Source organism: Lasioglossum baleicum, chromosome 8, assembly GCF_051020765.1.
Source record: "Lasioglossum baleicum chromosome 8, iyLasBale1, whole genome shotgun sequence".
NCBI classification, from domain to species: domain Eukaryota; kingdom Metazoa; phylum Arthropoda; class Insecta; order Hymenoptera; family Halictidae; genus Lasioglossum; species Lasioglossum baleicum.
The window spans coordinates 7729928-7742835 of record NC_134936.1 but is presented as its reverse complement, the minus strand read 5'-3'; the positions used below and the strand labels follow the sequence as shown (position 1 = coordinate 7742835).

At 35.4% G+C, this 12908-nt stretch overlaps 1 long non-coding RNA gene across 1 annotated transcript; it reads left to right on the top strand.

Annotated features, from left to right (window-relative positions):
- Positions 1–4613: 4613 nt before the first annotated feature.
- LOC143211380 (uncharacterized) lies at positions 4614–5792 on the top strand. Its single transcript, XR_013009448.1, has 3 exons — positions 4614–4863; positions 4932–5000; positions 5611–5792. It is a non-coding gene; the product is annotated as an uncharacterized LOC143211380 (long non-coding RNA).
- Positions 5793–12908: the final 7116 nt, after the last annotated feature.

Here is a 12908-nt window from a genome sequence, read left to right as displayed (position 1 = left end):
TCGAATGGGATAGTCATTTTTTCAGACGAAAAGAAGTTTAATTTGGATGGTCCAGACCAGCGCTCCTAGTTCGGAGTTCCTCAGGGGCGTTCCATACTCGCTATTCGTGGCGCCTATTCGAACTAGGGCCGCCACGGGGAGCAAGACGCGCGGCCGGATGGAGGGGCGTACCCTTCGAAACTCGGCCGTCGCGAGTAAGTAAATCCGAACGCTGGTCCAGACGAATGCTCATCGTATTGGCATGATCTGCGTCGAAAGAATGATACTAGATTAAGCCGAAATTCTCATGGCGGTAGTGTTATGACTTGGGCAGCTTTTTCATCATTTGATCAATCAATTGCCCGTTTCAAGTAATACACCATTTTTGGGAGACCCTGTACGTCCGACGCAACAGCAATAAAATCCGCAATCAATAATTGCTACCGCAAAAATACGGAATAACTGTACAGCTCATCAACAAAACTGTCCATCACGTTTCATCTTTGCAATCGGCTCGTGCAACCCGAATTGAAGACACGCGAAGCCGACGACAAAAACTCAGCCATCTGTCCAGGACGATGAAGATAGAACCGCGGATGTCTACGGCGCCCCGTCCGTTGCCGGGAGATTGATTCGTCCAATTACGCTGAACAATCCTCGCGATGATTCGATCACCGTTGCCGAGGGTCCTCTCGCTCGCAGGATCATCCAGCTGGTTGCCAGCAACAGTTTCTCTCGTTCTCGAATGTAAATTTCAGCGAAAATCAGCACCGCAGCGGAATAAGACAACGGATTTATCGTGCTCGCGAGATCGGGTCATTAGTACCAGTGCCGGCTGATTAATGACACGGCCACGCCCTTCTAAAGAGCCAGCTCCTGATAAGATTAATGCGTCACCGTCATCGCGCATCCTCTGCGCTTCATGCGCGTGTCACCGAACCCGCTTTTGTGAATCTATTACGACTCCGCGGAAAGTTGCGAGCGCGCACGACGATTAAACGCGCTGCTTATGAATGTTATTCCATTTTTTAAATTAATGTCCGAGTTGTCGTCGGCTATGTCGGTGATTTATACCCGGGATTCTTCTTTCTCTCTCTTTCTCTCAACCCTTTACTACAGCTCGGGGACCAAGTCCAGGGGGGACCGAGTAAAAATCGCTTTGATAGATCAACGAGCCGGCCCTCGCGGAAAGGAATAGATTCCTTGTAGAGAGGAGGTGATACGAGTCACGTGATTCTACTGTCGGCAGGTGTTCTTACTGCCTTTTCTTCAATCTCTTACCGCTCTATTTGTTTCATTTTTTTTTCCTCGTAAAATGATCGCGCGTTTTTTGTTGGAATCTAGATTTCATGCATTTTAACACACGGTGCTATAAACTAATTTAAGCCTTTGCATCGAAAATGTGAAACATTTCCTCCAACCTAAAATAATTCCATTTTATATGATTTTTTTTCATTTTACGAATACGAAATTGATATGTATAATACCTCATACAATATCTAAATTTTTAGTAATTGAGTAGATGCCAACATAATGTAAATAATATTTTGAACATAACATAAACAATTTTCCTTTTTCTCCTTAAATAATAGTTGTCAATTGATGGAATGACGACGATGATAATTGTGGATTTATAAATAATTGAATTAGTGATTCTACACCGTGTTCACGATAATCACTTTCAATCTCTCGATAATTAAATTAATCCACCATTACCCAAACATTAGTACTGGAGAAATTATACGCTAAGGGATCCACAGAAAGCTGTAAATCATTTGCAGTACTATGTTGCGTTAACATACCATTTTAAATGAAAAGTATGAGGGTATTAACTCTTCGAGCGCAAGTTAGTTTTGCGACGGTAATAAAGCTTGGAGTTGAAGGTGATACTGGTGAGTACTTCATGATTGCAGGGACGAGACTGATCCATAAATTATTTTAAAGACCGCAAGCCGTGTCTGTATATTACTCTAAGATAAAACCATAACTTTTGGTTATGCTACCCTGTAATATAACTCAATACTAAAAACACCGGCGATCATTAATTTTCCACGATTTTATTATCTCATGTTGCAGAACGAAATGGCGTATATATAGTTTTCTCAATTGTCATCTACACTTCCCAGAAAAAGAATTAATTTTTAAATAATTTTTAACAATTAATCCGAATATTAATTACCATTTCTACGTATCCATTTATTTGTAGCTGGGAAGAATACAACTTTATAGTTTTTAAATATTTGTATATCGAGCGTATAGGAAGTTGAAGATCGATTTTCTCTGCAGTTCTGTGCGTAGGTATACGAGAGTGAAAGCGTAAAATTTAGTAAATACGTCTAGTTGCAGGTCAATGCATTTCTATAGCATGTTGCACAAACGCGTCTAATTTGTTAAAATGTTTACTACTACTACTACTGCAGTAATTCGATTCATTTCTAACATATGTATTTGCTACAATGTGCTACAATATTTTTATATACATACAGTTAGGAGCAAAACTGATCACACACGCTTTAAATCAGAATGACTTTTTCATGAATGGACTAAACGACTTCAAATTCTCTGTGAGGCTTGATGAATTTGTTTAGTAAATGACGTCTAAAAATCTGTTGAAAAGATGTATTTGGTCGGAATTGTGAAAAACAATAGTAAAAATTGATTTTTACGACATTTTAAGCTGAGCCAATAACAAAGATTTAAACGATGTGTTTGGTCAACTTGTATAAATTATATACGTCCCGAAAATTTCATTGAAATTGGTTAATTGGTTTACGAGTTATAAACGAGAAAGAGTCGTAAAAGGGCCAAAGATTTAGAAAAATTGCCATTTTTACCAGTTTATAACTCGTGAACCGATTAACCAACTTCAATGAAATCTTCGGGGCGTAGGTATATAATTTATACTAGTTGACCAAACACATCTTTTAAATTTTCGTTATTAGCCCAGCTAAAAAAGTCGTAAAAATCAATTTTTACTATTGTTTTTCACAATGCCGATCAAATGCATTTTTTTCAACATATTTTTTAGACGTCACTTACTAAACTAATTCTTCTAGCTTTACAGAGAAATTGAAGTCGTTTGGTCCATTCGCAAAAAAGATATTCTGATTTAAATTAAAGTGTGTAATCAGTTTTGCTCCTAACTGTATATGTATATTTACCTAAAATATAACGACAAAATCTTAAACTTAATCAGTAGGGAATAGAATTTAGATACCAAATCACGTTCATAAATTAACTGTAATTAGTTTATACAATTTAGCAAATTATAATTAAAAATATAAATATAATGTTGAAAAGATACTTTTGTACATACAATAGATTTGTGCACAAATATAGTTTTAACGGTATAAATTGTATTATTGGAAGATGTTTCGTCGTGCATGTCATTTATGATGCCATACATCGTACGTTTATAGTTTCTGGGGATTTTTCAATGTTTATTAACCTCACTTTATGTGTGCGACACTCGTAAAGAACACTACGTTAGTACAGATAAATTCATGTTTCGACAGTAATGCGACTTCACTAACAAATATTTATATAATAAACCAAATTTTTTATAGAATAACTCAAATTCTCTCAAATATTGTAGTTGAAGTTGTAATCACGTCCCTACAATCATGAAGTACTCACCAGTATCACCCAGAGATGGGCAGTATCTAAATACAAAATTATTCAAATACGTTCTAGATACAAATAACCTGTATCTTTCGCCTTGTATTCGAAGTCGATTGCAGCGCCACAATGTATCTGTAACTTCATCTGTCGAGCGCTGCGGTTTGGAGAGTTTATTCATCTGTCTCTCCGACGATTTTCTGGTTATCTTCGACTTGTATTTGAGAGTCGAATACAGCGCCACGATGTATCTTACGGTTGTATCTGTCGTTAACTTGCTTGCAGAGTTATCCGTCAGATTTTATTTGAAGAAATAGATTCGTAATCATATGGATTATTTGAATCCCCAGATGTCGCGCGAGATTTATCCGTCATCTTGTATTCGTTATTTGAAGCTGGATTTAGCCAGACGATTTATTTGACGCTTGTATTTGTGACGAGTAACTGGAAGAGATGAAAATCACATGTATCTTTATTTGATATCTTTATTTGATTTCAAATACACTGAGATCTTGATGCGACATTGCCACGTCGTAATACATATGTAATGTAATACGAGGAACGTATTTACATTTACAGTGACTTTCATTATTATTCCATATTCGGATACTCTAATAAGGACTATAACAATTGTTTAAACAAATACATTTGTATTATTTAAACGATTGGTTAAACAAACAATTTTTATTATTTAAACACATGTTTAAACAAATAGAGTTTCATTATTTGGACGATTGTTTAAACAAGTACATTTGTATTATTTAAACGATTGTTTGATCAAACAAATTTTTATTATTTAAACACATGTTTAAACAAATAGATTTTCATTATTTGGACGATTGTTTAAACAAATACATTTTATTATTTAAACAGATGTTTAAACAAATAACTGTTTATTATTTAAGCAATTGTTTAAACAAATAAATTTTTATTAAAAAAATATATATAAATATTTATATTTTTTTATTTTGTACATACTTATATATATATATGTAGATATATATATATGTAGATATATTTATAACAATATATTAATTTATGTATATATCGGGGACCGTACAAATAAGCTTACGCGACAGGTGAGCGACCGTCGCGTTGCATCGCCGTGGGTTTACGTCAGTTTACGTGTAGTGAAGTTAGTTTAGCACATGCTTGTGCACGTGTTTGTAATAGAGTATTCCAATTAATAAAAAGCGTGTGTAAGTGATTCAGTAACTTCAGCCACCTGTCACGCGATTGTGTTGGTGAAATTTGTCACTGTCACAGGTAAGTTTTTATTTTATTGATATGATATATAATTTCCATTATTTGTAACAATATGTTGACATTTTCAGGTAACCTGTCAATTCCTGATTTCCGATGACTTGGTATTGTGTTGGTGAAACTTGTCACTGTCATTTCAGGTAAGTTTTTATTTTATATTTATTTTCTCAGACATTGAAACATTACTGACAAAAGGAAAATTAAAAAATATTATTAGGTTGGAGAGAAAATTCTAGCGTATTTTAACTTTAACACTAATCCTACCAACAGCGGTCAAGATGACCAGTTCCAGATTTTTTATTTTACAATTAGAAAGTTAATAATACTGATTTCATAAGAAACAATTGTATAGATATCTGTAGTAGTGCACATTTTACAATAGGAGCCATACAAAGTCTAAATAAAATCAATCTTATCATTTTTATAAGGGAACATGTGTGTACCAGTTACTTTTGAGGCTCGGTAGGTTTAGCATTAAAGAAAACATTTGATTCAATTTATAAAAATACATGTTTAATATTATTCAATTATATAATTTTCATTATTTGTTACAATATGTTGTCATTTCTCAGATAACCTGTCAATTCCTGTTTTCCCATGACTCGCTAGTTAACATGTGTTTTGATTTACAAGCAAAATTACCTGTTTATTTAAAATACGACATAGCTTTCCCTCCAACCTAATATATTCATGCTAAAAATCTTCCCGTTTATTGGACAATGCTTTTCACCAAGAAATTCTAATTTTTAGATGCAGCGAAGATATCCAAAACATCAGTTCATCAGAAAGAAAATAGTATTTCCATACAGATGTGACTTACATTAGCGGAGGACCATGGAAAAAACAAAACAGTTTCAAATTATTAACACAAATAAGTAGAAATGATTTATACACCCTGCACAAATTATAATAAAAACATATCATTAATAACATATTATTCCTTTCTTTTAACAACTCCTTGCGTTATTTATTAAATTATTAATAATTTAGTATAAATTGTATAAATTTATGCACAAATGTAAAATTTATGTATTCAAACGAATAAAAATTATTAATAAAAATAAATAGAGATAATTTATACACCCTGCAAAAATTATAATAGAATCTACAATTATCGTGTTATTTAACGAGCAAAAATTGTTTTAAAAATTACTGACAAATATAAACTGAATTACTTTATTAATAACATATTATTTCTTTCTTTTACCAATTCCTTCCCTTACTTATGACTTGTATGTATTTAGTTAAATGCATCTATATGGTGTGAGGTACAAAATTAAATATTGACAATACTTCACAACTTTTACAATATTTCGTACATAACCGTGGTAACGTTTAACCTTCAAAAATAAGAAATTTTAGGAGCCTACAAGCTCCCCTTGTTCTATGAGCTCCACAGTTTTTAAACCGATCATTTGTACATTTAGTGTTACGATTTGGCAACGTCGCATCAAGATGTATTTGAAATCAAATACAAATTACGATTAAAGATACATGTGATTTCATCTCTGAGAAATACTCGTCACGAATAAAAAAATTGAATAAAGTATCTTGCTACGTCGAGCTTCAAATACATCTGAAGGTTAAGATGAAATCGTCCCATTGAAATCTCACAGATACATTTCCAATAGCCAAAATCTGACGGATACAACCGCAAGATACACGGTGGCGCTGCTTCGACTCTCAAATAACTGTGAAAGATACACTGAAAATTCTCACGCTGTATCTTACGGATAGTGCCTCTTGAATAACTTCTCGCCGCTAGAGGCGTTGAATACGCATACGCAGTTACTTCGAGCTCAGATAACCTACAGATGTCAAATGAAATTTTTTGGAGAGTATCTTACAGATACACTGTGTCGAATATGTATTTCAGGAAAATAACTACAGATAAAAGATAACTTTCATTTATCTTTTATTTGAAAATTTTAGATACATTTTTGCCCATCTCTGGTATCACCTTCGCCAGTTAATACCCTCATACTTTTCATTTACAATGGTATGTTAACGCAACATGGTACTGCAAATGATTTACAGCTTTCTGTGGATCCCTTAGCGTATAATTTCTCCACTACTAATGTTTTGTAATAGTGTATTAATTTAATTATCGAGAGATTGAAAGTGATTATCGTGACCACGGTGTAGAATCACTAATTCAATTATTAATAAATCCAATTATTATCGTAATCATTCCATTAATTGACAACTATTATTTAATAAAAAAAAGGAAAATAGTTTACGATGTTTATCAATATATTTATATGCAGTATTCTATTATGTATATGTATATCTATTATATGTATATGTAGGTAAAGTATCTAAATAGTAGATAGTAAATTTATTTCATTTTAAATTATTCTACGTATCTTTTCGAAAATAAAATACTTTATTGGTGTGCAAATATTCTTAACGCTAGGTTTACCGTCGAACTGACGGTTCCTAATATTTTTTTAATGTAGAAAATACATTATTAAAAAATGTCTACAAAGGACAGACACGTTCTTGTTATTTTCACAAAGTAAAATAGTCACTTTTAGCACTCCATAAACCTAAAGAAAAAAGATTGAATGATTCTGAACATGCTGGGACTTCTACCGAATACGTATCAACCTAATGAATGCAGTTACCCGTCTTTAATCGTAGCCAAAATCTCGAAAGACACCGGTCCAGCTCAGCGAAGCCTACCGCGTGGATGCAACACGATTCCTCCTCGTAATAAATACCCTAGAGATGGGGAAAAGACGGGAACTATTATGTATAATACAAGAGTACCAATGATCCTAGCCGCGACGTCCATGTTTTTCAGGGTGACACGGCCCCTACTGTTTCTCAGGCGACTGGATAAAGTGCTCCCTGTCACGCGCACGAACCTTCAAACCGGGCCAATGAAATGAATGTGATACTTTCAGCACTGCCGCCTTCCCTTCGGCTCCGTCTCGCTGACCGTGTATAAATAACGCATAACTCCATCCCCGATGAAACAGTCCTGTTATGCGGTGGCTAGGCTAGAAGAATTCTTCAACCGAGGCATGACCTTGAATAGGCTAGCAGGAAGGGTCCGGGAGAAAAATCTTCCGAGGATGGCACGTATCACCAGGAGGCAAAATGTGATTCCATTAGTCAGAACCTCACCACCGACAACCACGGTTTAAAGCACCGTTTACACACTTCGGCTACTTGCCTCGCCCGCAGCGGATTACTTTTCGTTCGGTCTCGGGGGTCGGAAACTGGTCCGGTTGCGTCTTACGATTAGGGTCACTCGGTGAGCGCTCCTGATACTGATAGGGGAGACCTAGGGGGGTTGACACGTTAGTTATCAGTACTAATGTTTGGGTAATGGTGAATTAATTTCATTATCGAGTGGTTGAAAGTGATTATCGTGAACACAGTGTAGAATCACTAATTCAATTAATTGTAAGGAGAAAAAGTCAATATTTAGATGCAGTTTTCTATATTTGCATAAGGAAGACCTAGGGGAATTGATGCGGTTGTCAAATGTTATAGAAGATAGCCTGAACTTGTTAATAAATTAAATTTCAAGCAAGAATAATGTTCAATAAACTATCTGGGCTGACCTTTCATTTAGAGAACCAAAAATTTTCAAATTTTCTGAATGTAATATCATACAATTCGACGAAAACATGATAAAACTTTACATTCTAGTGCGCGGAATCTTTTGTTTCACTGTGTGGAGTTAAAACGCTGCCATATTGGTTTCCAGACATAGGAGCGGGTATGATGTAGTGTGCGGATCCGCTAGGTCCGGGTTAGACTTTGGACTCCTCGCAGTAGGATTTAAAGTTTTATCATTTTTTCGTCGAATTGTATAATATTACACTCAGAAAAGTTGAAAATTTTTGGTCCCCTGAGTGACTGTTTAACTATTATCTCGACTAAATGAGGAGGCCAACTGCTTACGGTTTGGCGAACCAAGAATAGTCTGGGACCTCTCCCAAATTGCAGGCCGACGCAACAGTTGCCTAGCGGTTCTCGCAAGATTATCGGACACCCTGTCGATCTACACGAAACTTCGCTCGAAAGCTCCCGAACTGTATTTCACGTGGGCTTCCCACGGCACTGCGGAACAACAACGGAACAAAAAGGTCCGAGTGAAATATTTGACGAACAAAAAGAAAGAAAAGGAAAGGTAGCGCCTACCTTTCCACGTGGAGGCATCGAATTGCGTACATTAACACCACAACAGCAGCGGCGCAACAGCGGCGCAAGGAAGCAGCCGAAGAAGGATGCATCAACAGGCGTTGACCGCATGCGGTGTAAACTCGCCTTCAGGGGACCTCGAGTTACCCTCGAAACCCCTGGCAGGGGGTCCGTACACCGGCTTCTCCTTCCTCTTTTTTAAAAGTAAGGATGCCTGTCACCGATAGTGATTTGTTGAGTGTATTTGCATTTTAGATTTAGGCTGCCGCGCCTGCTGCTGCTGCTCTCTCACTCTCTCTCTCTCTCTTTCTCCCCATGTTCCTCTTCCTCTAGCTCACCCCCACTGACCTTCCCACCCTCGTCTTCGTTCTCGTTTCACCCTTGACCGAACCTTCTTCGATTTTCGTTCATCCTGTTCTGTCTCATAGTGGATCAGAAAGGGCATTCGTTGTATTCTTTGTCAGTTTTTTAACAATAATTTTAGTTCATTAACCCTTCCTGTTGCAGACAATAAATATATTATCTTTTAGATATTGTTGCCTTTCAAAATAGGAAATAAACTGACAGAAAGGGCATTCGTTGTATTCTTTGTCAGTTTTTTAACAATAATTAAAGTTCATTAACCCTTCCTGTTGCAGACAATAAATATATTATCTTTTAGATATTGTTGCCTTTCAAAATAGGAAATAAACTGACAGCTGATTCCCACTGTTATATTACAAGACCTCTTATATTAAAAACTAGACACGACTTATTGCAAAATTATTTTTACCATCGGAAAAAGTGAAAAAGATATCGAGAACATGTAAAATGACATTCTTTTTTTAAACAACATATTTAACATTTGACATACTTAGGTTTGAGGTCCACTCATTGTCTCCGTGTACCTGCGATACCTATCAATCTAGTGATAAACCTCCTTTGTTTTTAATTATTTCTTTATGCAATTATTACTAACACATTTGGGACATTTTTATAATCAAAACGAGACCAAATATGACAGACTTCAAAGTATATTTGCTAGTTCAATTTACGATTCACGAGAAACTCGTATTTCACATGTGAATAGATGAATTCAAACCTTCTCTACGATTCTAGCGATAAGGAGCAGTGCCTGTACACGATATAAGCGAAATTTCAGACCTTAAATTTTAACATACATTGATTTCATGCAATACAAAACAACAGACAAGAAGAATCAAACTCCTGAGTGGTTCCTGTATTCTGAAACTAATACAAACACTTTTTATTATGCATAAAGGTCCGCAGTCCTTATTATCATGATGTGATATTTCATTATACAAACATTTTTCTGATTAAAGTGAGACCAAATATTGTTACTAGATTGCGGATTTTATTTATGACAATTTTCAATTCAAACCTTCTCTACGATTCTGGTGATAAGAAGTAGTGTCTGTACACGATATAAGCGAAATTTCAGACCCAAAATTTTTACATACATTGATTTCATGCAATACAAAACAACAAACAAGAAGAATCAAATATCTGAGTGGTTCCTGTATCCTGGAACTAATAAAAACACTTTTTATTATGCATAAACTTCCGCAGTCTATATGTATAGCTTATTATCATGATGTGATATTTCATTATCCAAACATTTTTCTGATTAAAATGAGATCAAATATTGTTACTGGATTGCGGATTTTATTTATGACAATTCAATTCAAATCTTTTCTACGATCCCAGTGATAAGAAGTAGTGTCTGTACACGATATAATAAAATTTTAGACCCAAAATTTTTACATACATTGAGAAATTGTTACTACCAGACTGCGGATTTTATGCATTTATGACAAGAATGGAACTACAGATTTGATGCATGTATGATAAAAATGAATAAATGGAGTACAAAACAACAAATAAGTAAAAACAAACTCCTGAGTGGTTCCTCTATCCTGAAACTAATACAAACAATTTGTATGCTGCATAAAGCATACCGTCTTATTATCATGACGTGATATTTCATTATAGGAAGTTATCTCGGAAAATTAGGTATACAAATACTCCTTTGACCTATTGTAGGCCAGCTGCTTCGATTTTTAGTTTCTGGCCCTTCACCCTCCACAAGGAATGGAACACGGGGGTGGGACGCGGCACAGGGATGAAAGAGGGGAATTCGGTTGGTCCAGGAATGACATTAGTCATAATGCTCTGACTGCCGACCCGGAGACTTGTTTATGCACGTTTAAAGAATGATTAGGCGACGGAGTCGCGCCAGGGGGTACGTTGCCATCCCCCTTTCTCTACAGCCCCACCCGCCGCTCCCTCGTCAGGCCGCTTTTACTCGTGATTTTTCTTTCCGCTTGCGCCGCACATGTCACCGCTTCGAATCCCTGCGTGAAAATGACAACACACTTTCTTCGTGGTCCCAGGAATCCTTTCCCTTTCGATTTCGGGAGACTACTTGGCCCTCTGCGGTCCAGAAATAATGCTGAATCCTTCGAACTCTACGTTGCTGTGGAAGATTAGGTTGAACCAAAAGTAATTTACGGTTTCATTTTTCAAATTTGTACAGTGACTCACAGTAATATTCGGACATGTTTGAAGAGACGATTACTTTTTTGAGACTGAACATGAAGAGGAAAAAATTTTGGAATATTGGTCTAAATTGAGGAGAAAATATACTAAAAGTCATTCTTCCAAAATAAAAATGATTTTAAAAGGTAAAGCTTACGTATTGATAAATCAAAATCCTTTACATATTAAATTGTTCATCAGACCATGATTTTTGAATACGTATAAGTATTACTATATTTAATTCCCCTAATCACTATTAAAATTATTTCGTTGTGACTTGTTATTACTCAGAGTTAGATGCAAGTTAAAATGAAACAAAATATAAATTTTAAATGCTACTCCACATTATGTGGAGTACACACCATCCTATACCTGCTATATGTACATGTAGTAACATAACAACGAACTTGTAAAATAAAATTAATTTTAGTCAACTATTAATTTTAATTTTACTTGAGATAGAAATTGTGTTCCAGCTTTACAGAATGAAACATATTTTCCAATTGATAGAGGGCATTGCATACTGTTTTAGATTGCATTACATTTTATTGAAATAATTAATTTAATAAAATTAATTAAAAAGGCACTCGGTAATGAAGTCAATTCTTCTTGTACCCATTTCTTCATTTCTTTCATTCGTGTCTATTTTATCACTAATTTTATATTAGATTTTACAATGACACTTTACAATGAAAAAATATGTGCCACTTGTTTGATGTGTCTGTTTTTAATGTTTATAGATTTCAAGGAAATTCTTGCTTTATGAAGTGGTACAAATCCCATTGATGTTCCGCGCGATTAATTGACACCATAATCCCTCGCTGTTCCAACAGTTGCAAGAACTATAATCACGTAATCTCGAGCCGGCAGGTTCACCAGTCTTAAAACGGAGACCCTTTTTTCTGGAATGAACTTGCGTATTTGGCCGCCGGGAGGCTCCAGTTAGCAGCGCCTTTTACTACGTAACCTGCCGTTATTATTATTAATTTTAGGCTTTTTGCGGCTGCCAGTAGTTACTCCTCAGTTTACTGCTGTGAGAAAGCTTGGTGGAGTGGAAATTGACCAGAGCTGTACCAACAACTCCGTTCACTCATTTCCCATCGTTCTCTCTTCTTGCAGTTACTTGATGCTCTTTAACTTGTTCGTGTTATTTTCTTAATCGTGTCATTCGTGGCGCTTTCAATTTTATTATGCAAATATTAGTTAAATTGTCCTTTGAAACGCATATTTATTTAATTCCTGCAGGACATCATTAAATTGTCTTTATGTCATTGATAGTTAATTTTTTTCTTAATTATGTCAATAAGATGTTGATGCTTCTACTGCTTTGTGATTTATCTATTCATTATTTG